Source organism: Schistocerca americana, chromosome 2 (assembly GCF_021461395.2).
Source record: "Schistocerca americana isolate TAMUIC-IGC-003095 chromosome 2, iqSchAmer2.1, whole genome shotgun sequence".
Lineage (NCBI taxonomy): Eukaryota > Metazoa > Arthropoda > Insecta > Orthoptera > Acrididae > Schistocerca > Schistocerca americana.
The window spans coordinates 489,446,088-489,473,104 of record NC_060120.1 but is presented as its reverse complement, the minus strand read 5'-3'; the positions used below and the strand labels follow the sequence as shown (position 1 = coordinate 489,473,104).

General features: G+C 42.7%; 1 protein-coding gene across 1 annotated transcript in view; it reads right to left on the bottom strand.

The window, feature by feature from the left end:
• The window catches only part of LOC124594803 (uncharacterized protein KIAA0513), a 249,300-nt gene extending 223,241 nt beyond the window's left edge, over positions 1 to 26,059 (bottom strand). The window contains exon 1 of the mRNA XM_047133233.1: positions 25,848 to 26,059. The gene's annotated coding sequence lies outside the window, so the exon portion shown is untranslated. The remainder of the gene's footprint in view (positions 1 to 25,847) is intronic.
• Between the last annotated feature and the right edge of the window lie 958 nt (positions 26,060 to 27,017).

Sequence of the window (27,017 nt, the reverse complement as noted above, 5' to 3'; positions counted from 1 at the left end):
AGGGGTTCCCTTTTGAGTTACCCGAACCTTGTCGGTAACAAGCGCGTGTTGTTCGAACCTATCGATATCAAATCTAGCAACCTGACTCTGAATTGCTTCGATGTCTTCCTTTAATACGACCTGACACGGATCCCAAACACACGAGTAGTACAAAATAATAGGTCGCACTAGCGTCCTATATGCGGTCTCCTTTAGGGATGAACCACACTTTTCTAAAATTCTCCCAGTAAACCGAAGTCGACCGTTCGCCTTTCCCACCACAATCCTCACAAGCTCGTTCCATTTCATATCTCTTCGCACCGTTACGCCCAGATATTTAAACAACGTGACTGTGCCAAGCAGGACACTACTAATACCTTATCCGAACATTGCGGATTTGTTTTTCCTACTCATCCGCATTAACGTACATTTTTCTACATTTAGAGCTAGCTGCCATCCATCTCTTCCAGCTAGAAAAAATCCGTCTACCATCTTCAGCTGCCGTTTGAATATGCAGGATGTGCTTGTAACACCATAGCTCTAATGCTGTACTGATTTATTTTGCCTTTTGTTTTGTTTAATGTTATAACGTTGAGTTTCTGTAAATGTTGTTGCATTGAATCGATACCATGAGTGTGTTTATTCTTTTCTCTGTTAAAAACCTTGATGTCTTTTAGAGTGTAGGAAGTGTAATCTCTGTAATATGTACAATATGAGCAAATTATGTGTTTTGTCTTTCTCATATAGTCTCTTTGGTTATCTTTAAAATTGAATAATTTTATTTAAATAGTTTTGTGTAGAACTACCAATATGTGCAAACGATATGTTTTGTTTAAAGTGATTGTTTGCTGTTATGTAAACTGCTGACCTTCACTTAGGGTTCTTAGTTATTTTGTATGTAAAAGGTGCTGGTGCTGTTGTCCCCCCCCCCCCCCCCCCCCCCCCGGAACGGAACTTAGAAGCGCGCAAATTGGGGTTGGCATAGGTAGAAGAGGTGGATTAAGAGTCAGTCGGGGATGAGCTACTGAACCACCAACAGTTCACGAAAAGGTTGTAAATTGTGCTGGTGCCGAAAGGGGCTTTTTGTGCCGTTTTCCAATGTGCCGAAGCCTCGGATGGATGCAGTAACTAGCTGGAATTATGTTGGAATTGATATCTATCATCCCCACCAAGAAATGGCAGAGTCTAGCAATTCTACCTGCAAATCCACAAAACATTGCGCAATCACTGTAATGCAACAGAAGAACTATAGTAATGTACAGTGAAGGATCAGCTCATTGGATGTTATAGTGTACTCAAATATAAGGTAAATTACAACTGAACTCTTGTACCTAACGTGATTTATCCTCAGTCGCATATCCACTCAGGGTTCCTCCCACGCTAAAGTGCTTACCGAGTGTCCTTTATTGAAAGCATATTAAAGTTAACGTGGCAATAGAGTGTGCTAAAACTAATACTGTTTGTTGAAAGAATCTTACAAATACCTCAATTTTGTTGTATCACTGCAGTAAAAGTTCAGAACTGCAACTGTTGAGAGTTGCATGTTCATGTTTGCTAAGTGCTTGTTTCACTACTGTAATGCAAGTGCGTTTATTTTGCTCTATTACAGTGTTCAAGATTAAGGATCCTCCCCACCCCCCCACCCCCCATTGAAAGTAGTCCGAATGCACAAAGTTACTTAATTATAGAAAGTTTCAAATACTCCTGCTATTCCTGTCAAGTTCTGTACAGTATTGGGTTCCTCTTGTGTATTGAAAGGGCTTATTAATAGCGTAACAGGACCCACAGTTTGTCTATTGTGCTAAGCTAAATAACGATTAATAGAAAGACCACTACCTATGATAACAGTAACTTCTTTTATTCAAAGGTCAGTGAGAAAGTGTTTGTTAGTGAAATACAAATGGTTCAAATGGCTCTGAGTACTATGGGACTTAACATCTATGGTCATCAGTCCCCTAGAACTTAGAACTACTTAAACCTAACTAACCTAAGGACGTCACACAACACCCAGCCATCACGAGGCAGAGAAAATCCCTGACCCCGCCGGGAATCGAACCCGGGAACCCGGGCGTGGGAAGCGAGAACGCTACCGCACGACCACGAGATGCGGGCAGTGAAATACATTTAATTTTCATTCTAAATAGAAAAGTATTTAGCTGTGAGAGACTTAACCTGTGCCCAGTTCATAATTTTGCAGTGAACTACATTTACAACTTTTTTGTCAGATAGGAGAATGTTTGAAAAGTAATACTGAACCTATGTCCAATTTGTGGTTCTACAGTGAATATTAATAGTAATGTTATTGAGGCCATTCATTTTGACTAAGTCCTGAAAGTAATAGTGTGTATCGTTATCTGTTATATTTATGCAGATAGTTTGTTCTGCTCTGTCAGCCCCAATCTTAACGTGAACATATGCAGGTGCCAAAGTTCATTGCACTCTCGTGTGACAAAGTACAGGCTATGTTTGCCCATTGAAGTTACTTATTTTCAGTTTCTTGAACAAGAGTGTTAGTCATTCTTATGCCTAATTAGGCTGGCGACCGTTTTCTTTATCATTTGGACTGTGTGGATAGGCAAAATATTGTTTGTTACTGTTTAAATATTTACGTAATTCTGACTTTCACTTTCGATAAGCCACTTCCGTTAGGTACATCACGGTCAACATAGCAGAATTCCTTTCAGAGGGTACCACTGCTCTGCTCGTTTATACTGCAATTGCTTTGATAAAAATAATTTCATTATACGAACTGCCTCCAGCTTTGAGGTTATAGCAGTAGCAGCGGGCGGTAGTGTTATATGCTGAATGACAAGTGTCCTGAGAGCCTGATGGGTCGTGACGGTCGTGTGACAACGCCCCCACTCTCTCCCAATGCCACACCATTAGACTTTTTTGGTGGGGTTAGGTCACACCACCCACGAATCAATGAAGCAGTCAGAACATTGGATACTGTACTGCTGATCCGTACATGGACAGAAGTCGAATATCGCCTTGATTTTCTACGAGTTCAATGAAATTCTGGCACAACACAAAAAAATGAAAGCTGCTAAACGTTTTACAACAAACGACGATGCTCTGTCTCTAATATTTTTCAAGTTATGTTTTTCTGAAATGATAGTGGGATTTTATGGACAACTGTATGTGACTGTTAAATAGTGACGTATCAGAATCGATGCCCAGAGCCGAACCCATAACGTCATCGAGGCGAGAGCTGCTAATTCAAGTGATCAAGTGTGTGATGAATTATTAAGAATGCAAGCACGTGGCACTCTTTTGTGCGGCTGTTTTACCTGGAAGTACGAGGTATGGCTGTAGAATAACGGAACTGACGCTGTCACAAAGCGAGTATGCATGCACCAAAGATGAACAACCAATAGCTGTGAAGCGTGAAGCCTTCTCACTCGGATATGGCATGTCTGGCATCTGACAGACAATTATCTGGATGCATGGTGTCTGTTCTTTGGGACATTGATATAACTGATTCACCTAGACGGGCAATGGATACACCTTGTTCAGTGCGGATGCGCAAATACACTCCTGGAAATTGAAATAAGAACACCGTGAATTCATTGTCCCAGGAAGGGGAAACTTTATTGACACATTCCTGGTGTCAGATACATCACATGATCACACTGACAGAACCACAGGCACATAGACACAGGCAACAGAGCATGCACAATGTCGGCACTAGTACAGTGTATATCCACCTTTCGCAGCAATGCAGGCTGCTATTCTCCCATGGAGACGATCGTAGAGATGCTGGATGTAGTCCTGTGGAACGGCTTGCCATGCCATTTCCACCTGGCGCCTCAGCTGGACCAGCGTCCGTGCTGGACGTGCAGACCGCGTGAGACGACGCTTCATCCAGTCCCAAACATGCTCAATGGGGGACAGATCCGGAGATCTTGCTGGCCAGGGTAGTTGACTTACACCTTCTAGAACACGTTGGGTGGCACGGGATACATGCGGACGTGCATTGTCCTGTTGGAACAGCAAGTTCCCTTGCCGGTCTAGGAATGGTAGAACGATGGGTTCGATGACGGTTTGGATGTACCGTGCACTATTCAGTGTCCCCTCGACGATCACCAGTGGTGTACGGCCAGTGTAGGAGATCGCTCCCCACACCATGATGCCGGGTGTTGGCCCTGTGTGCCTCGGTCGTATGCAGTCCTGATTGTGGCGCTCACCTGCACGGCACCAAACACGCATACGACCATCATTGGCACCAAGGCAGAAGCGACTCTCATCGCTGAAGACGACACGTCTCCATTCGTCCCTCCATTCACGCCTGTCGCGACACCACTGGAGGCGGGCTGCACGATGTTGGGGCGTGAGCGGAAGACGGCCTAACGGTGTGCGGGACCGTAGCCCAGCTTCATGGAGACGGTTGCGAATGGTCCTCGTCGATACCCCAGGAGCAACAGTGTCCCTAATTTGCCGGGAAGTGGCGGTGCGGTCCCCTACGGCACTGCGTAGGATCCTACGGTCTTGGCGTGCATCCGTGCGTCGCTGCGGTCCGGTCCCAGGTCGACGGGCACGTGCACCGTCCGCCGACCACTGGCGACAACATCGATGTACTGTGGAGACCTCACGCCCCACGTGTTGAGCAATTCGGCGGTACGTCCACCCGGCCTCCCGCATGCCCACTATACGCCCTCGCTCAAATTCCGTCAACTGCACATACGGTTCACGTCCACGCTGTCGCGGCATGCTACCAGTGTTAAAGACTGCGATGGAGCTCCGTATGCCACGGCAAACTGGGTGACACTGACGGCGGCGGTGCACAAATGCTGCGCAGCTAGCGCCATTCGACGGCCAACACCGCGGTTCCTGGTGTGTCCGCTGTGCCGTGCGTGTGATCATTGCTTGTACAGCCCTCTCGCAGTGTCCGGAGCAAGTATGGTGGGTCTGACACACCGGTGTCAATGTGTTCTTTTTTCCATTTCCAGGAGTGTACGTCCGGCCTCCTCCGGGAAACTCACAGTAGCGAGGCCGGCCGATGTGGCCGAGCGGTTCTAGGCGCTTCAGTCTGGAACTGCGCGACCGCTACTGTCGCAAGTTCGAATCCTGCCTCGGGCATGGATGTGTGTGATGTCCTTATTTTAATTAGGTTTAAGTAGTTTTAGGTTCTAGGGGACTGATGACCTGAGACGTTAAGTCCCATAGTTCTCAGAGCCATTTAAACCATTTGAACAGTAGTGAGCATGGAGGAAATTGTCAGAGAATGCGGATAGGTGGCGCTCAGTGGGAATGTGCGTTAGCCGTGAGGTGTGACAAGATGGTCTGCGCAGGTGCGATAACACTGTGTCCCGGATGACGCAGTTGATAATGCACTTGCCTTCTGAGCAGGTGATCCCGGCTTCGAAACCTGGACTGGTACATATTTTCACTCGTCGCCGCTGATTCCGCTTGATGTCCCGATGCAGCTGACATCAGTAATCCCTTTCCTTTCTGAAATGGTCTAGAATCAAGTCAAAAACTAATGCACGTACCTGATTGAGTTTCTTGACGAAGTTATGGTTATGAGTTGCAGAAAACACTAAAGTAGTGGATAATGTGGCAGCAATGGGGTACTCAATTTGCCTTCATGGAGGTTTGCCTTGATTCTAGACCATTTCAGGTCAAATATACTAATCTTGAATAATGACCATCTATTTTAAATGGCCCGTATTGCCAGATGTTACAGATTAGATATAGACTTGTTCCTAAGTTCAATCATGACCATTCGAGTACTAAGTCAATAGGATGTTTGTAACCGTAGCTAAGCAAGTGCTTAATAATTACGTCTTAAAAATTTCTAGGCCTAGTCATAATAATGACGATGTTGGCTTTATATTATCCTTCCCACTCCTAAGTTCTTTTTAGGTGGTTAAACTTCACGTTTAAGCACAAAATTTTCCTATACAGGCCATACCTTGTATGCACATGATGTCTTCCTCATATCATGACTAATGAATACTTCATAAATGTTGACAGTCGATCTAAGTTCGTTCTGCACGGGATAACATATACGCCCTTTTCCTCAGCTGTACCTTTTATTTCACTTTACTAATAAATTCTAGGTCAGGAGTTAAGTTCGCGTCTTGTCTTAACAAGTAACTACCATACAGTTTATGCGCAGGCGCAAGGCATTGTGTCCACATAGGCGGGCCTCATGACGCTACGGTCAGTTCCAGTACAGCACTCGTGCCTGCCGCATCGCGGTCGCGAAGTGGGGCCGAGGCAGTTTCAGATAAGTTTTTACAGTCTGACGATAATTTATGGATTTATAGTTTTAGCTTGACGATGTCCACTATGGATAAAAGGTAGTTACTGTTATTCTGAAGAAGGTTGGGTTATCCCGATTGAAACCTAGGTGCCGGCCGAAGTGGCCGTGCGGTTAAAAGCGCTGCAGTCTGGAACCGCAAGACCGCTACGGTCGCAGGTTCGAATCCTGCCTCGGGAATGGATGTTTGTGATGTCCTTAGGTTAGTTAGGTTTAACTAGTTCTAAGTTCTAGGGGACTAATGACCTCAGCAGTTGAGTCCCATAGTGCTCAGAGCCATTTTTTTTGAAACCTAGGTAAATTCTAGGTAAACGGTGCAACTGAGGCAGTTGATTATTAAAATTAAAATTAATATTTATACAGTTGCTGACAAGGCCGCGAAATGTTGAAAATATTTAACCTTTCCTTTCTCTCATTCTCTACTTTCAATGTACATACTGTGTAGACAAGTCAATGTAGCCGTGGCCTTCCTTTGTGTAAGAGCTGTTATTTTCTTCTGCCAGAAAAAAGATAAGTGTAATAACAGAGTAACGAACTGTCTTGAAGTTTCACATGAAACTTGGAAAAATTGTTACTGAAATCTATCTGTTACCAAGAGAAGTGTAAGGCGAAGATTGTGTATCACATACGCGAGTTTTTGAGTGGTTCAAGCGTTTCAGAGATCGCCGAGAAGACGCTGAAGATGACTTATGCCTGGAACGTCCTTCAGCATAAAAACGGATGGAAATATCAAAAAAGTACGTAATCTGATTCGATCTGACCGTGGATAGAGTATTCGATCGATTGCTGAAACTGTACAAACTGGTAGAGAATGAGTAAAAACACATTCTACATAAATGGTTTAACATGAGAGAAGTGTGTACGAAACTGTTACTGAAAATTCTCACTATAGAACAAAAATAAACTCGCAAAAATGTTTGCACTGACACTTTGAATAACACTGAAAATAATCCTAGTTTCTAGTAAAGAGTGATAACATGCGACGAATCTTAGTTTTTCACTTATGATCCAAAAATAAGTGTCAATCAATAATGCACTGGAAGGGCCCAACTTCATCGAGAACGAAAAAAGCTCGAATGAGCAAATCCAGATATTTTTTGTATTTACGCAACTGTGCATTTTCACTGGGTTCCTGAAAGTCAAACTGTTATTGAAAATTACTACCTTGAGGTTCTAGCTCAACTCCGTGAGAAAATAAGAAAAAAATACGAATTATGGAAGAACATGTCAGGGGTTCTCCATAAAGACAATGCACCAGCTCATACCGAATCGTCCGTTAAGACGTTTCTAGCGAAGTTCAGCACACTAGTGATAGACTACTCGGATTATACATATGACCTAGCACCAATTGAGTATTTCTATTCTTCAAGATCCAATCTACATTAAAAGGAACAAGATTTCAGTCCATTTACGCAGTGAAAGCAAAAGCGGCAAACGTCATCAAGGAGCTCATAGAGTGGTTTGGCTGAGTGGATCAGTAACAGTTTTTAATTTCTTCTCGAGGACTGAATTATTTTCCATACCATTTACTTCTCCAGAATTCGGACGATTAGAGGAGGCACATCGTGGGACAGCTTCTGATTTGCAAGTATGTTTTGAATGTTCTGGTTCACAGACAAAATTTCGTTATGTCTTACGGAAGGAAGAACTTCGAAATAGAAAATCAATACATTTTACAACATACATAAGATTACACAAAAGTACCAAAAGATTAAGCGTGATTACCTCAACATCCTACATTATAGGTAAAGACACTGAAGCGCCCCAGAAACAGATATAGACATGCGTATTCAAACAGAAAGATATGTAAACAGGCGGAATACGGCGCTGCGGTCGGCAACGCCTATATAAAACAAGTGTCTGTCGCAGTTGTTAGATCGCTTACTACTATTACACTGGCTGATCATCAAGATTGAAGTGAGTCTGAACGTGGCGCTATAGTCGGCGCACGAGCTATGGAGCACAGTAGCTCTGAGGTAGCGATGAAGTGGGGATTTTCCCGTAAGACCATTTCACGAGTATACCGTGAATATCAGGGATCCGGTAAAACATCAAATCTCCCACATCGCTGCGGCCGCAAAAAGATCCTGCAAAAACGAGGCCAACGACGACTGAAGAGAATCGTTCAACATGATGGAAGTACAACCCTTCCTCAAATTGCTGCAGTATTCAATGCTGGGCCATCAACAAGTGTCAGTGTGTGAACCAGTCAAGGAAACATGATCGATATGGACTTTCGGAGCCGAAGGCCCACTCGTGCACCCTTGATAACTGCACCACACGAAGCTTTACACTTCGCCTGGGCCCGTCAACATTGACGTTGGATTATTGATGACTGGTAACATGTTACGTGGTCGGACGAGCATCATTTCAAATTGTATCCAGCGGATGGACGTGTACGGGTACGGAGACAACCTCGTGAATCCATGGACCCTGCATGTCAGCAGGGGACTGTTCAAGGTGGTAGAGGCTCTGTAATGGTGTGAGGCGTGTGCAGTTGGAGTGATATGGGTCCCCTGATACGTCTAGATACGCCTCTGTCAGGTGACACGAACGTAAGCATCCTGTTTGATCACCTGGATCCATTCATGTCCATTGTGCAATCAGACGGGCTTGGGCAATTCAAGAAGGACAATGCGACACCCCACATGTCCAGAATTGCTACAGAGTGGCACCGGGAACACTTCTGTGAGTTTTAACACTTCCGCTGGCCACCAAACTCTCCAGGCATGAACATTATTGAGCATATCTGGGATGCCTTGAAACGTGCTGTTCAGAAGATATCCCCACCCCCTCCTACTCTTACGGATTTATGGACAGCCCTGCAGGATTCACGGTGTCAATTCATTCAGGCCCTACTTCGGACATTAGTCGAGTCCAGCCCACGTCGTTTTGCGGCACTTCTGCTTGTTCGCAGGGGTCCTACACGATATTAGGCAGGTGTACCAATTTCTTTGGCTCTTCGAAAAAATGGCTCTGAGCACTATGGGACTTAACTTCTGAGGTCATCAGTCCCCTAGAACTTAGAACTACTTAAACCTAACTAACCTAAGGACATCACACACATCCATGCCCGAGGCAGGATTTGAACCTGTTACTGTAGCGGTCGCGTGGTTCCAGACTGTAGCACCTAGAACCGCTCGGCCACACCGGCCGGCTTTGGCTCTTCAGTGTAATTTTTCTTCGTTATGTAATAAAGATTACTGTTATACAGACTACAACACACTGGTACTGGGGTTACAGAACAAAGAGAATTAGGCATAATACTACGAGCGACTTGTCAAATAATCGTGACATAACACCAAATCTCTTTAATATGTTTAACGTGACATTGATAATATGCTTTAAAGCTTACAAAAATGAAATACTCCCTCTGTTAAAAAGTTTAGAAAATGTATTAACGAAAAAATTGAGGAAAGTTATGATAGTGGTTTTAATGCTTCAGGTGTTCTACATAGTCTCCCACAATAGAGTACAGCACAGCGAACGTTCGTACAATGATGTGAAACCGTCAGAAAAGTCCTTCTTTGGGATGTTGTTCGACTCTCGTGAAAATTGACTCAAATGTCGGTTGTGTCGTAAAACGTTGATCCTTCATGCGAAAATCTACGCTTTGTCGTTTCGTGATAGACTGACAACACCAAGTGTTGTCAACCGAGACGATTTTTTTTTTTTTTTTTTTCAGAGAAGCGTTTTTCATTTCGATTACGTTGCGACAGCCGTCTACGCATCGTTGTTTTTATTCGGGAATCACGTCGTGCAGGACGAACTTTGCACTCGCTTTTCTCTTCTTCAAGACATTGTGGAGAATGTCTTGAACACCTGCTCCACTGTGATTTGTGGTCCAACAACAACAGTGACACAGTACGGCCGCACGTCCACTACTTAACACTGCCTGCTCACAACTGATAGGTCGAATGAACATCTATTGTTTGTAGTTGTTAGTTCTAACCGTCAGCGTAATTAGTGCACTGACGTCGTTTATACGTCAGGAATAAAATCAGTCTCGGAACTTTTTTGAATCACAGTACACTTCGCTAGTCATTGATAACTTTGTAAAGTGAATATCAGTTTGCTTGGCAGTGCCATATCACTTAGTGACACCGTAAAAACACGGATTTCTTTCTCTATTTTACCGCCTAAGTTGTAACTACTGGAGCTTTGTCTGCAAAGACAGCGGAATGACTCTTCTCAACTTCGCCCCATGGAAGTAACAGTCTCCATTTTACCATGTTATTACTAAGTGGGTTTCTTGTCTGTCTCTCTGTTCGGTACAAATTTTGCAACTCATTTTAACCTAACTTTCCAATGAGCTAGAGGCTTGACATTTTAAACATAGTTCACGACCGGATGACAATGCAATTAACTCGGTTTTTTCACGATCAGTTCGATAGCAGTGGGGTGTGAAAAATGTTGGTAACTGTCCTGCGCGACCAGTGTGCTGTACCAGAATGCGTTTCAGGGAGCGTATGAGCGGATGGGCACTGATGAGCAGACGGAGTAGTGCGGAGGAGGAGATGGACAGTGAGTGGGGAGAGGATGAGGTGGACAGAGACAGGGAGGAAGGAGTAGGTTTATGCAGCGTATGTGACATACACGTACAAGGGCGAAGCCGAGGGCATTAAGCTAGTGTTTGCTGAAATAAAAGTCTTACAGAAATGGTATAAATTAATTTTGCTTGCTTCTTTATTTTAGAAATAGGAAAATAACAATGCAACAGATTATTAGATTATTAGTAAGTAGGTGTAACATTGTTCTGTTTCACTTATTATCAGGTGAAAAGACACTGAAATAAACTTGAGATTTAACACGTGTCTCTCTTATAGTCTCATCGATAGCTTTATAATCCAATGAAGGATTTCATACATACAAGACTAAACAGCAGAAAATAATTATTTAAATAAAAATAAATTTTTAATTTTCCATGTTTTTAAATTGGACTAAAAAGGTTAAAATAATTTCTCACACAGGTTGCTTATGCCATAGAGATAATCCTGAAAATTTGTGATTCTGAAGTTTTAACAGCTATGATAAAATTTGTAAGATTTGTAACGAAACACAGGGGCGGATGTAACATAATATTAAGGAGGTGAATTATTCTTGCATCAATTACGTATTGCATGCGCCTCACATTTTTCATTATAAATCTTGCAAGAGTTTTCACAGCTATCAAAAATTCATAGTCCCAAATTTTGAGGACTACTTGTCTGGAGTTAGGAACCTGTATGGAGCTAGGAGAAATTATTTTATTCTATTTAGTTCGGTTTAAAATCTTAGTATATTACATTTGAAAAGTAATTATTAATTATCCAAATTCAGCGCTCTCTAGAAAATGTCGTAGAGCTACAATCCATGGCCGTTTTAGGAAAGAAAACAATGATTAAAGGTCTTATTACAAGTGTGGTAATTAATTAGTTTACACACTGTGTTTCGTGATTTAGTGAGAGCTTAAATACCTTTTATTGTGATCAAAAGGGAGAGAAAATGTATCATCTTCGCACTTCCGGTTTACCAGTTGGTGCTACTCGTATATGTCGGAACGAGTAGCACAATCAGAATATCCCTGGGATGCGTCTGTTTAGGTTTGCGCTATCGGCAGAATCCCTTGACGATTTATGGCAGGAGGCGAAAGTTGCATTAAACACTGTCTGCCAAGACGCATCCGTCTGCACGCACGGCCATAGTGCCACATTGTGGATAGGGGTAGGGAACCCGAGGATTTAGCGTATTGTCCCGAGACAATCTTTCCGCAAGTGATTACGAATATACAGAGCACCACATCATATATGAATAAAAACATCATTCAAGTGAGGCTCAGGCTCCAGACTTCAAACAGTCGAATAGATGCAACGCGCTATGGGTTGTTGGAAGCTTTTTCAAGTGACCTGCACTATGCGTTTAGAAGAATTGGAAATAAACTAATATCGTGCAAAGTAAAACATTTCTATTTAAAGCAGAGTACTGCAGTCCAAGTACAAATTTGGATAAGGAATATTTCCTGGAACTCTGGGCAATCGAGACCTTATATTACTGGACTCTCTGGGATGGAAGTTTCAAGACAGTGTCCTTAAGGATATACCTGTAAACTAACATCGTACAAGACAAAGTATAACAGAGGGCTGCGGTCCAGGCGTAAACTGTGATGAGAGATGTCGATCAGGACTCTGCACCAGCACTGAAGATCTATCATTACCGGACTAATGAGTTAATATTGTGAAAAAAATTCTGCATTGCCTGTAGTGACTTCTTGATGGGTGCCACGAAGAACGCGCAAGGAAGGACGATTCTAATTAGTGTTTAAGTTGATTCTGAAGAATGTTTGGTAGTCTTATGAGTTGTAGGCGGAACGAAACCTGAATACATCATTAAATGCCAGAGAGAAAACTGCACTTTCGTAGGTGGGAAAAGTGATGATGGCTGTTTTCGAAATTCAATATGTCATCGTGACTGACTATCTGGAAACCACATACTAGAAATTTCCTCTTACAACGAACATTGTTGGAGTGTTTGTATTGTGAGAGAAAGAGGAAGCATCCAAGATTAGAGAGCAAAAATTGGGTCCTGCGGCAGGACAATGCGCCCTGTCAAACGTCGTCCACTGCAATTCGGTACACATCCACTCCCGCCACGTTCCCCTAATTGGCTCCGTATGTCTTTTGTTTCGTAATCCCAAAAATTGTTTTGAGGGTGGGGAGTAAGATAATCTTCGTTCAAAATTAGTATTGGTTCAAATGGCTCTGAGCACTATGGGACTCAACTGCTGAGGTCATTAGTCCCCTAGAACTTAGAACTAGTTAAACCTAACTAACCTAAGGACATCACAAACATCCATGCCCGAGGCAGGATTCGAACCTGCGACCGTAGCGGTCTTGCGGTTCCAGACTGCAGCGTCTTTAACCGCACGGCCACTTCGGCCGGCAAAATTAGTATTGTGCAGAGCTGAAGCCAAATTGATTTTCTGTAACATTAAAAAAATGGGATCTTGCTTTTTGGTAAGCATTGAGCAAGATGTTAATGTCCGCGAAATGGAAAGGACCCGGATTCGAATCCCTGTCTGGCACACAGTTTTAATCTGCCAGGAAGTTTCATTAATTTTTGTCTTTCCAGTAAAGTTATTTACCATTTTTAATGAAACTTATCATCCGTGCTAGTATTTTTATCTTCTTCAATAACCTTGGTAGCCACCAACGTCCCTATCTGACCGACGGATCACCACTTACAGCGCCTAATTCCATCAATCGATAGCTCGCACAGGAGTGATTTGTAATTTAGTACAGGGCATTAGCACACATTCCGGAGGCCAACATCTACATCAATATTCTACAAACCACTGTGAAGTGCATGGCATAGGGTACTTGCTACTGTGTCAATTGTTAGAGCCTCTTCCCGTTGCATTTGAGTATTGAGCGTGGGAAGAATGAATGCTTAAAGGCCTGGGTGGGAGAGGTAATTAATCTTGTCCTCGCGCTCTCTACGTGAGGGCTTGTATATATTCCTCGATTCCTCACTTGAACCTTGTTCCTAAAACTTTGTAAGTAGGTTTTCGCACAATCTTCAAATATTTTCGAATTTACGTTTCTCAGCATTTTCATGACGCAAATTGAGAACATCAGAAAGTTATGTTTTCACAGCACACGGCAGGGAACACAAGACCGTCAGCCAGCATGTGATACGGTATCGATACTGAAGGTGAATAACATATTTCCTAGTGAGGAGAAGTGCACGAAAGTATTTTGGTGCTCTAACATTCATGATTTCGGGACAGCTCACGTTCCACTTACTTACATGCCACTGTCACAGTTATCGCACAGTCTCGTTAAGAAAAGAAAAATATATTACCACTCTCCATAAAAGAAACCCTTTTCTGATCTGAATTCATGTATACATAAGCCTTTCATGAACAACTCTACGGTCTCTCTCTGGGATCACAAACAAATAATCTTCAAATTTACGCTGTAAATACGTAGAGAACTTCCACGGGGTATCTTTAATGTCTTCCAAGCATTCTCATGAAAGTCAAAAGATATATTTTTCCTTAGCAGGAGATGTTATTAGGTCTAAATTAGCTATCAGTTCCCTCATTATAGAACTAATGTAACACTTGTCGATTCTTACTTACTGTTTTCCGAAACGAAGTAACGATTTTTGTGGTTGGTGTCATGGAATCAGATATGAATGCTCTCTAAAACTATGCCACAATGTCCTCGCCTCGGACTTCACTGAAGAACGTTCTGAAACCACGACTTCTTTGATGAATTCACATTCATCCCGTAACAGCTGAAAGAGCCTAATTATTATAGCGCGTCATTTCCTGTAGTACAAGACACTCGTCAAAAGTACTCGTTTGTGGGGATACATTCCCATTCCTTTTTGTCTTCACTTATAGGGAAGTCACTTAAGCTGAAGTGAACAGATTATGTTTTGATACCCGCAAATTAAAATTGTATACAGCATCAAGACTCGAATCCGAAACCGTGCTTTGCCAAGCAATGTTCTTAACGAATGAGCTATCCAGCCACGACTCACGAACCGCACTTACAGGCAACAATAAAAAAAAAAACCGCACAAACCGCTGCAAAGTGAAAAATTCATTCCGTAGATGGAAACAATCCTCTACGCTATGGCTGCGCCATTTCTTTCAATGACCTTTCTTCCGTGAGTGCTAGTTCCCCAAGGTATGCAGCCGACAGGTACTGGTGGCAGTAAACCTTTGAAGTCGGATCGTGAGTCATGCTTCTATGCAGCTGACTCTTCTTAACTACAACATCGAAAAATCGAATTCTTCGATAAATCGAATTAGTTATCTGGCACCTTGAAAATATCTCGGTAAGTCTAAAAAATCCAATGTGTTTGTGTACACTTAACCGAAGCGACTGCTATAACGAAACGCCCGCAATCTCTCTATAATACTGAGTTAGCGGTTATCTAACATTGCGATTCGAGCTGTTTAGTCATTCAACGCTTAGTGTCATTCCTTTGTTTTCTCAGCATACAAATCAGTTGTGCAGCATTTAGCACCTGGTCAAAAGTACCCGGACACCCCTATGTAATACGGAAATGACCACTAGATGTCACCAGACTCGGACCCGCCTGTATAAAAGGAGACGCGCATGCAGCGTCCGTAGATGATCAACCGACGCATGCAAACCGACGAAGTCACCTATGGAAAGAGGCTGACAACCATCGCGCCAAGAAATCAGTACGAGGAAACTCTCAAGGCGAGACACGCACACTGGGGAAGAAGACAGCAATTCAGGTGTTAAACATCAGGGACTCCAGACAGGGGTTTTGGAGGTTTCCCTTGGCCGTAGGGCGAATGTCGAAGTTGTCCCGAAGTCCCTCCTTACCAACAATGGGAACATGAATCGACCCATACCCTAATCGTCCTGAAAAGGTCGAGAATAAAAAAAATCCCGAATCAGAAATCCATGTACCTATGCAAGAAACACAACTTACTTAAGATATAAATGTGTAACCCGTTCACCAGTTGACTGAAGAGAGTGTAAGTGGGTTGTTTAGGTTTTTATGTCGGTAACGCCACGTAGCGCTCTGTATGAAAATCAATGACTGTGCTGTGTGCAGTCTGTGGCTGGTTGGACTCATTGTTGGAATATTCGCTATTGTAGTGTTGGGCAGTTGGATGTGGACAGCGCGTAGCGTTGTGCAGTTGCAGGTGAGCCGCTAGCAGTAGTGGACGTTTAGACAGAGATGCCAGAGTTTTAAGCGGACGATCTGGACGTGTGTCCGTCAGAAAAAGGAAATTTGTTTAGTTGGGTGTCGCAAAATTATATACATATATATTATAACTTTTGAACGCTATTAAGGTAAATACATTGTTTGTTCTCTATCAAAATCTTTCATTTGTTAACTATGCCTGTCGGTAGTTAGTGCCTTTAGGAGTTAGAATATTTAATTAACTGGCAGTATTGGTACTCACTGTATTCAAAAATGGTTCAAATGGCTCTGAGCATTATGGGACTTACCGCAGTGGCTAGCACACTGGACTCGCATTCGGGTGGACGACGGTTCAATCCCGCGTCCAGCCATCCTGATTTAGGTTTTCCGTGATTTCCCTAAACCGCTCCAGGCAAATACCAGTATGGTTTCTTTGAAAGGGCACGGCCGACTTCCTTCCCCATCCTTCCCTAATCCGATGAGACCAATGACCTCGCTGTCTGGTCTCCTCACCCAAACCAGCCCAGCCCACTATGGGACTTAAAATCTGAGGTCATCAGTCTCCTAGAACTTAGAACTACTTAAACCTAACTAACCTAAGGACATCACACACATCCATGCCCGAGGCAGGATTCGAACCTGCTACCGTAACCGTCCTGAGGTTCCAGACCGAAGCGCCTAGAACGGCTCGGCCACACCGGGCGGCGCTCGCTGTATTGCAGTAGTTCGAGTAACGAAGATTTTTGTGAGGTAAGTGACTCATGACAGGTATAGGTTATTGTTAGTCAGGGACATTCTTTTGTAGGGATTAAAGTCAGATTGCGTTGCGCCAAAAAATATTGTGTGTCAGTTTAGTGATGATCAGTATAAGTAAAGAGAGAAATGTCTGAGTACGTTCAGTTTTACTCAGCTGTCTTTGTATCAAATAACACTGAAGTTTACCAGCACAGTAATTCATAATTTTTCTAAGGGGACGTTTCAAGAGCAACCTGCGAGGTCTCAAGCAGCCCACTCTGCCCCTTCCAGGTGGAAGAAAGAAAAGTTTTCAGTAGAGAAGCAGGAGCAACAGAATGGGTCGATGGATTGGTCTGAATGGATCAAGAAACGCGGACTGGTCATTTGATGTCAACTAAGTAACAAATCGATCAGGAACATTTCAACTCTTCTAAAGCCGCCCAATTGGACTGTTGGTTGCGTGATTGTGAAGCGGAAACACGAAGGAAGTCGCAGTTAAGCCAACACCAGGCGAACTTCATGTAGGCCCACTGACGAACAGGGATCTCGAACACTGCGGAGAGTGGTTGTAAAAAAAAAAAAAAAAAAATCAGCGGAAGAAATCACTCTGGAGTTTCAAAGTGCTACCAGCAGTCCAGATAGCGCAATGACTTCGTCTAGGGAGTTAAAAAGAATGGGGTAAAATGGTTGGGCCGCTCTTCATAAACTACACATTAATGTCGTGAGCGCTACACGGTGCTTGTGTAAGAACAACGCCACCAGACAAGAGGACGACTGGAAACGTGTGATTTGGAGAGATGAATCAAGCTATACTCTTTGTCAGGCCGACAGGCAGGTTTAGGTTCGGAAAATGCCTGGGAGGGACGTTACCTGTCATCTTATAGGCTATATGTAGTGGCGGTAGTGAAGTACAGAGGAAGTTGTGTTTCTGTATGAGGGTGTTTCTCGTGGTGGTGGCGTGGTCCCCTTACTTAAGGGGAGGTTTACTACCTTTTGGTTCAAAAAATTGTTTTTTAAAAAATTGCATTTTTAGATCCATAAAAGTGTATAGAATCCACCCCTGAAACGTTTTTTCCGAATACGGAACGGAAATGTTTGTTATTCGCGGTTGAACAAAAAAAATGCACCTCCCTGAAATCGACCTTTTTCACACACCAGTTTTTTTTTCTTTCGGAGGACGAGTTATTGTACCGATTCTTGGGAAGAAACGCAGAAAATTCAAATGAAAGTTTGAACGCGTGTGTTTGGAAGTTAGCCCCCAAGCGTTTGCATTCTGGTGCGAAGACTGTGGAGATTGCGGCTTTCCTGGCAGTGAGCAGCTTCAGCGAAGGGTATTCAGCAATTCTGAAGACCGTGACAACGATGGACGTCACCCTGAAATTCTATTCGACCCAGTTCGCCAAGCATTTGGACGACCACCGGATTCAAGCGGCCGAAAATCGCTTGTCACCGGCCGTACGAGCGGCTCTGGAGCAGCGCGGGATGGCCCAGATCGAGCAGAATGCCCTCTTTGAGGAAGAGGTTCAAATGGCTCTGAGCACTATGGGACTTAACATCTGAGGTCATCAGTCCCCTAGAACTTAGAACTACTTAAACCTAACTAACCTAAGGACATCACGCACATCCATGCCCGAGGCAGGATTCGAATCTGCGACCGTAGCAGTCGCACGGTTCCGGACTGAAGCGCCTAGCACCGCTCGGCCACCGCCGCCGGCTATATGATGAAGAGGAAGGACTAGTTTATGGACCCGGAATAGCAGATTGAACGTAAGTTGCATAATATTGCATTTATTTGTAGTCAAAACTTCAAACGCGTTTTTCTCGAAATGACGTTTTTTTTATTGCGCGGTATGTTAACTTCAAATCTACTGAACCGATTGACTTGATTCTTTATTTCCGACGAAGCTAGCTAAATTGTCTAAGAGTTGTACCACTTTTATTCCGATCCATCAACTATAAATATTTTTACTTGGCCAACGAAGTCGAAAAATCGATGAAAAAAACAATTTTTTTTCAAATGTCCGCCATTTTGTTTCCTATGGTCCAAATAAATTAAGCGAGGCACAACTCCTAAAGAATCTTATATACTTCGCTAACGTCAACTCAATTTTGATTTCAGACGAGCCGGCTGACCTGTGACATACCGCGCGTGGAGGTCTACATCGAAATTTTGTTTCGTTCCGAAGGCACTTCCGCCTTTGCTCTTCGACATTTCTGGTTGAAAAAATTCCAGTTTGTAGAGGACATATCAATAAAAAATTTTCCGAAATTTTACATTGATATCTATAATATATCCCGAGAAAAAAATTCTTAAAGAACATGCTTTTTTCGGGCCAAAGATAGTAAACCTCCCCTTAAGACAACGCTAAATGTGGAAGTACATGAACACATTTTACAGCAATGTGTTCAGGTACATCAGAGCAACAGTTCAGAGTTGGTGTTTGGAGAAGCATGACAGTGCACCCTCTCATAAGGCAACATCTGTGAGACAATGCTTTTTGGACAGTAACATTTCTCAAATGGAATGATCTGCCCGGAGTCGCGATCTGAACCAAATGGACATTTCTGGAATGAGTCATAACGCCGAATTCGCTCCAGAACCCAGCGTCCAACATTGCTACCTTCTCTGGATTCGGTTCTTAAGAAGGAATGGTCTGCAGACATTGAGTCACTACACTGGAAGTGTTCCCAGCAGAGTTCAAACCATCATAAAGGCGAAGTGTGGGTACACTCCATATTAATGTTCACTGATTGGTGTCCGGGTGCTTTCTATCAATTTACGTAATCTAAGTACAACTCGATTCTCGCAGAAAGTAAATAGATTATTGACGCTGTGGAGTGTGAAGTGAAAAAAGGAGTTAGTGAAGACTCTTACCGGTTGTGCTATTAACACTGGCGATCCTCCTGAGCGGAAAGATCATATTGTTAAAATGAATCACACGACGGTAGGAACTGGGCCCAGCACAATTAGTTCCCGCATGTTGAAGAATGCATATTGAAATGACAGGAGCTGTAGCTGACAACAGATACCTGCCAAGCGTCGTCTCAACCGAACACAAGTTTTTGATAAGAAATACCACAGCAACAAAATAAAAAGAAAAAAGGTGCGAGTAAAGGACGCTCGCTCTGAGGGTTCCGTTTGTAATGGTACTTGAATTACGTAACCAATTACGGCACCTCACCTCAACCTCTCGATACCAACAATATTCTACTGTGTTTCTGTAAAGTAGTTAACGTATTTCTGAGACAACATTCAGATTTGATTTAATTAATGTAGAGGTACTTTGATACATCGATATGTTTATATTGCAATGATATTATTCTTATGTGTATTCTTTCTTTCGTCACTATGATCTTTGTCGTACTTGTAACTCTGATTTTTGGGCGCGTAAGCGGTTATTAGAGAGTCAAGTCTTGGTCGTCATGTTGAAAAGACGCAATTTGTAGTCAGTTTATGAAATGTGAACTTTAACAGTGAGGAAGATATTTTCAAGTACGTTTTATATTTTGAACTGATGTTTTGTGTGTTTCGTGATATTGCAGCAAAAGCAATAAAAAAGAAGCGTAACTTAAATTCGGAGTGCTGATTACTTTTTTACATCACCATTGTGCTAACTTGCAAAAGTTTAATCTTCAAGAATGGTTTATGAAACACATCTATAAAACTTTTGAAAATCGCAGAATAACACCTAGGCCTCTTTGCATCCGAGCTTGGAAACATCACTACCTAGATTTTCGACGATTGAGCCATGAGTTCACAACGAGACCAGCGTGGGAAACACGAAAAGATGAGTGCCTGGTTTATCCATTATTTCATGAAATGACTTTGTTAACTGTGCTCTAATGACACCTGCCACATAATGTAACTTTGTTGTTGCCCGAAAATGCAATATTTAGCAGCGTGAGGAACACTACAATCATAATAAAATTTTACCTTTTGTTGTGGTAGGGTTGTTAGACGTTTAAACTTAATTATGTGGATAGACAGTTCATCTATCTCGGGAATCGAGACTCACGACGATTTTTGCCTGTTATCGACATTGATACTAGCAAGATAAATGTTTCAGCAATCCAAGATTTTCGAGAATATTTTAATTTTTAGTTTGAAATCGGATAACGAATGACAATTTTTTCGTGTGATAGAGTTACAAATTACTTTATTTGCACTGTAAAACCTTGCTTCTTCCAAATTTTATTGATCCTAGGTCAACAGGAAGTGCCCTGTAGTTTCTAATGACTCAGTTTGCGATTATCAAAATATGTAACATAAATGTTTGTATTTTTTGATTGTATTGACTTAGAAGCTTAAGTATATTAAACTGCCGAGGGACCATACACCATAGCATGTGACAAATTTCAACTTGACACGTCTACCTACTCCTGAGAAAAAGGGTTCCAAACAGTCGGACACGCAGACAGACGGTCGGACGGCAACAAAGTGATCCTACAAGGCTTCTGTTTTTACCGATTTTGGTATGCAACCGTAAAAAGAATAGAGCTGTTGCTTACAGACTATGCTGACAGATTTCAGAACGTAAAACCTCTTTCCATAGCGAAAGCCGCGAACCCTAAATGTTTCAAGGGTATCAGATCATTTCCTGTCTGTTGCTGCTCCAATAGAAAGGCGTGGATGACAACAGAATTTTTCATTAAGTGGTTGTTCAGCCTAGACAAAGACATGAAAGAATATAATCGAAAGATGTTGCATTTTTTCCCCCTATAGCTGCTCTTTTCACGATAACCAACCACCTATGGATAATGTGAAACTTCGTATTTTCCCCGTCGACACCATTTCAAAATTTCATGCGCTTGGCGTGGGAATAACACAGAATTTTAAAATTTTCTATCGCCAAGAAGTTATGCCAATGATATCGGATAGCACTGAAGATGGTAAGAAGCCCAACAGAAGTTTTGGCAAGGATGACCGAAAATGTATAGAACAGTGATTACGAATCATTTCAAGACCTGCTGATTAATCAACGAGACATAAATCAAGTGCAACAACAGGAAGGGGATAAATGGTCTAGGACTTTCACACCTGTCTGGGGTGACAAGAACAAAGACGATGACGAAGCAAAAGAAAAAGCAAAGCCAATTACACCAGTGGATATAAACGAGAAAAATTTATCACTGGGTGCGTCCTTAGCACATAAGCAGACGATGTATTTTTGGCTTTTGTCACTACAGAAAATGCGCTTGACCAAGCGCGTTTCAGGCCACTCGAGCAGAAGATAATAGATCTTTGCAGAGAAAGAACTTTTCTTGCACGTTTTTGGAAATTTGTGTTACTCTTTCGTTTGAAACGTTAAAATAATCCAAAATTATTAAAGCAGGTCAACATTTCAACATAAATATTATTGGTCAAAAGTGTGAGTAGAGCTAATACGAGTCTCCCTTGAAATTACAGCATTTATTTCTGTCGGAATTTTCATGACTAAACGAACAATGGGTATTGGAAAAGTAGGATAACAAATTGACCAGCGTGGGGTCTAGATTTTCACAGAAAGGTTTCATTCCTTGAAAGTAATCAGAGAAATTCAGAAAAACTTAATAAATTATTTGAAGAAAAACTGAAATATTTCACGAAAAGCTGCTGCTAATTAAGTAAATGAAGTGTCAAGTATTCATCTCTCCAGGACTCATCTCTTTCGTGCATAAAAATTTCAGTGGTTTAGAAATGGTGGAATTCTTTCTTTCAGTCTGAAAAAAATAAAACAAATATCACATTACAGCATAAATTGAAACTCCCAAGCTTTCTCTTGATCAAAGAAGTATTTCGCCTGCCTCATTTGCAGTACTTTGTTTCGAGTAAAACTGAAAGAGTTGTCAAATATTTCTCTAATCTATTTCATTTCTTACTTTTAGACAAATCATTTCACAGATTTGATCTCTTCTTTTTCAAAGTTTTGTAAATTTGAGTCATAAATGTTACTTTATGCTTCTATTTGTGAAGAAATACGAATGCTACTGAATCTGCGGTACCGAATTTTAACTTTATTTTTATAGAGGATGCTATACTCTTCTTTCGACTGTTTCATTGTCCCACCATAATTATTTAGAGTTCCGTTAAATAGAACTCTCAATTATTCACACTTTTTCTGAGGTCACTTGAACATCGAAATGTAGAGAGTCAACTGTAGTTGATCGCTGAGAGAATTGCCAACTAAGCACATGGCTTCTGGATCGAGTCTCGGTCCGGTACACAGTTTTGAGATGCCAGGAAGTTTCAAAACAACGACTATTCCGCTGCAGAGTGAGCGTCATTCAGGCGATTACACTCTAACAATTCGATGAATTTCGATAATTTGCGAGCAACACATGGCGAACGGATAATCAGAAACCATTCACTATACTGTAACATCACACAGGCAAAATTTCTTCGAAAAGAAATCACACAGGTAAAAGTTTTTCGGAAAGTCATAAATAGTCTCAGCTTCGTGTAACAGAAAACTGCAGGTTGACTTAACCTTCTTCCTTTCAACTGCTGCTTACCAAGTACATAACAAATGTGATATGGAACGGGTTCGTAGTGTCGTATACAGTTCCTTGTAACGATTTTGAAGACGTGAGTACAGAAACACACTGAATGAAATCATTTAGTTTACTTATTACTGGGATTTGTATATTAGTTGATTAGAAACGTGACTTTTGTGTACATGGTCAGTGAAACATGTCACGAAGTTTCGATAGATTTGTTTAACTTGATGAAATAAGCCCGTCTCCGTTTATGACCCTGTGGGTTACTTCCAATGATATCTCTAAACACTGAGTAAAGCAAAGTAAAGGATATTTTCACACCAGCGTTGGGTAAATTAGCATAGCGTAATCTACGTAGCATTTCAGAGAGTAAGCTACACATGTCGTCCCACGCTAAGGCCATTGCGCAACAGAGTGGTGAATCCCAACTCGCACTTACCTCATATGAGATCCTCAGACCATGGATCAAGGAAGTGAGGTAGATGTAGTATTTCCCGACTATCGAAAACTATTTGACTCAGTACCACACCTACGCTTATTATCAAAAGTACGATCATATAAGGTATCAAGTCAAATACGTGACTAGACTGAGGATTTCTTGATAGGGAGGACGCAGCACGTTATCTTGAATGGAGAGTCATTGACAGATGTGGAAGTAATTTCGGGTGTACCTCAGGGAAGCGTGTTGGCTCCCTTGCTGTTCATGTTGTATATTAATGATGTTACGAGACAGTATTAATAAGAAACTAAGGCTTTTCGCAGACGATGCAGTCTGAATGAAGCAGTACAGATATTCAGTCAGACCTTTATAAGATTTCAAAGTGGTGGTGCAATGACTGGCAGGTTGATTTAGACGTTCAAAAATGTAAAATTATGCTCTTCATAAAAAACACAATATCCTATGAATATAATATTAGCGATTCACAGTTGGAATCTGTAAACTCGTACAAATACTGGGGTGTGACACTTAGTGGGAACAAGAAGTGGAACAATCACATGGGCTCAGTCGTGGATAAATCAGGTAGCAGACTTCAGTTTGTTGGTGGAGTACTAGGGTAATGCAATCAGACTCCAAAGAATTTTGCTTACAAATTACTCGTAGGACCATCCTAGAATGCTGTCCAAGTGTATAATACCAGTATAAACTCGGACGGGCAGGGGATATTGTACGTTTAGAGGAGGGCAGCACGAATGATTACAGATTTGTTTGACCCGCGGGAGAGTGTCACTGAGACGTTGAAAGAACTGAACTGGCAGACTCTTGAAGATAGACGGAAACCATCCAGAAAAAATCCACTGACGAAGTTTCAAGAACAGTTTTTAATTATGACTCTAGGAATATACTACAACTCCTTCAATATTGCTCCCATAGGTGCCGTGAGGATAAGATTAATTTAACTGCAGCAGGCATTTAAACAATCATTTTTCCTGGGCTCCAGGCGTTAATGGAACAGAAAAAAGCCCTAATAATCAGAACAGTGGGACGTACGCTCTGCCATGCACCTCCTTGTGGTTCGTAGAGTATAGATGTAGATGTTGATGTAGAGCGGCTTTCCATCAATCGTGGGGAAAGCTGGTAGCGGACTTCACTTTATTGGTAGAATAGTAGAGAAATACAATGTCTCTAAAAGAGATTGCTTACAGATCACTCGTACGAATGTGCTGCTGCGGCACGAATGACAGGTGCATCACAGTCTGCGAGCGAAACTGCATTTCCGTTGGAAGTACGGAGGACAGTAGGATTCTTGTGCGCTGACAGTCCAAATTGCACACAGATTCAGTCTGTGTATTTGACCAAATGCAATGTCACGTCCAGCCGTAGTGAAATGGCGCCGACACTTTGACCAGCGCCTCATAGACGTGGGTGATGTTGCTTGGGAAGGAAGGTCATCGACATTGACCACAGACGACAATGTCCAGGCGATACTTTTGACGAGCTGAAAGAACATCTCGAAGGGTGGAGGCGGGGGGCAGAAGAGATTTTTCCAACGACGAGGGCGTTCATACAGCAGGTCTGGAATGGTTCCATGTCCAAGGTGCGAATTTCTGTCGTAGAGGAACTGGACGCTAGGTAAGACGTTCCGACCGTCGTTTACAGACGCCTGGCGACTGTGTTGAAAAATAGCGTCACGTTTCCGTGTCACTTTGAAGTGTGTTGTAGAATTCAACGAGAGTTACACGGCCTGCCATAGTAATGCGTAACTTTTCGAAGTCACGATGTACTTATTATGATAACCGTTTGTGGCAGTGATAATGTATGTCGTGCTGCAGGGTTCGGTGGGTAGGTATCATTTCATTTTCCTGATGGAAAAGATGTGATAAAAATTTTCAAAATATATGCAGACAGATGTTTATACTGGGTTAGTGAAAGGTGTGCGTTTTACGCGGAACAAATGTTGCGTCACGTGCAAAAGCGGAAGTTCTGGCGATGTGGGTCGGAACTACAGGAAGCTAGCCGATTGTGCGCACAGTAAAAAAAAGAAGTGTGTGGAGGATAGACAGCGCTGCAATCACCCGTTCCAGCCGTGCGTAACAACGACCTGATTCCGGACTGACGTGGCCTCCTAGTTTTCACAGAGGTCTACTGAGAATGTAAACACAAAGCTGTCTACGTGACGGTTGTAGCACGACAACTAATAGATGCAATAGACAGACGACTAGGAGATGTCACGCCGTAGCCGCGCGTCACGTGCTACAGCTAGCTTCGCTTACGTACCGTGAGAAAAGTAGGCGGTTGCTATCTGCACGGTGACATAGTCCGCCGACTTCAGATCAATAGCGCCGCGTTTCTCCGGCGACAGAGCAATGCCCGTGCCTTTCCGGCGGGATGGCTCGCTTGGCGCGCGGCAGCGATTTGCGGGGTTTCGCGGCGTCGGCGTCGGCAATCACTCATCGCACGAGGCAGCGGAACGAAGCGCGCGCCGTGGCGCTGCTGCTGGTCGACTGGCGCGCGCCCTCCACGTTTACTCGATAGCCGCATACTCCCTCCTCCACCCACCCCCCCCTCGCTATCCCCACCACGCCCCCTCCCCCTCCCCCTCCCCCTCTTACACATTTGCCGGCCCTTGTTGCCCGGGCGACACTAGTGCTCGCGGGACCCTCGGCGTGCCGACGCAGTCCGTTCATTCGAGCGGCCGCTACCGGCTCGCTCGGAATGTGCCCATTCACGCAGATTTACGAGAAACCAGTAGTACCCATTGTCAGAGACTGTTTAACTTTTCTTCGTATATATTGGAGTTTTGTTCATTCAGACACGAACGAGCTACTTTAATTTGTTTATGTATTTGGCTGTAATTGAAATCGGGCTCGTTCACTACCTATTTTTCACGTGGCTCATCTGCAAAGGGGGTTGGTAGAAAACGGTCGCGTTTGCGCCCCTACTATTGAGTCACATATTGGCTAACTTTTGAACAGCAGTGAACTGTACTATACACGTTCAGATTGAAACTTATTTATTCAAAAGAAACACTTTAACTTTGTGGCCATGCATTTTTTAAGTTCACAAATAAATCCGATCTGTACAAATAATAATCGGTGCAATTCGTTCACTGTTTGTCCCGCTTCTACACACTTTCACGTTGTTCCTTCACATACACTGGCGTCCATGCTTACACTCGCGGCACTTTGCCGCTCTCAACTTACCACCACAACGGACCAACGACAAAAGACCGATTTTCCCGCTCACATCCACAGTCCAGAGTCGGGTCACGTGACACTACATAAGTCAAAATAATCTCTAAACATGGCCACAATTCGTTTACAATGTTTTATAAGATTTAAATACTTAAATCTAAATACATTATATAATTTTACACATTTATCACCACACTTTTATAATTCGTTGCAATTAAAAGAAAACCAAAACTCTATGCAACGGAACTACAAT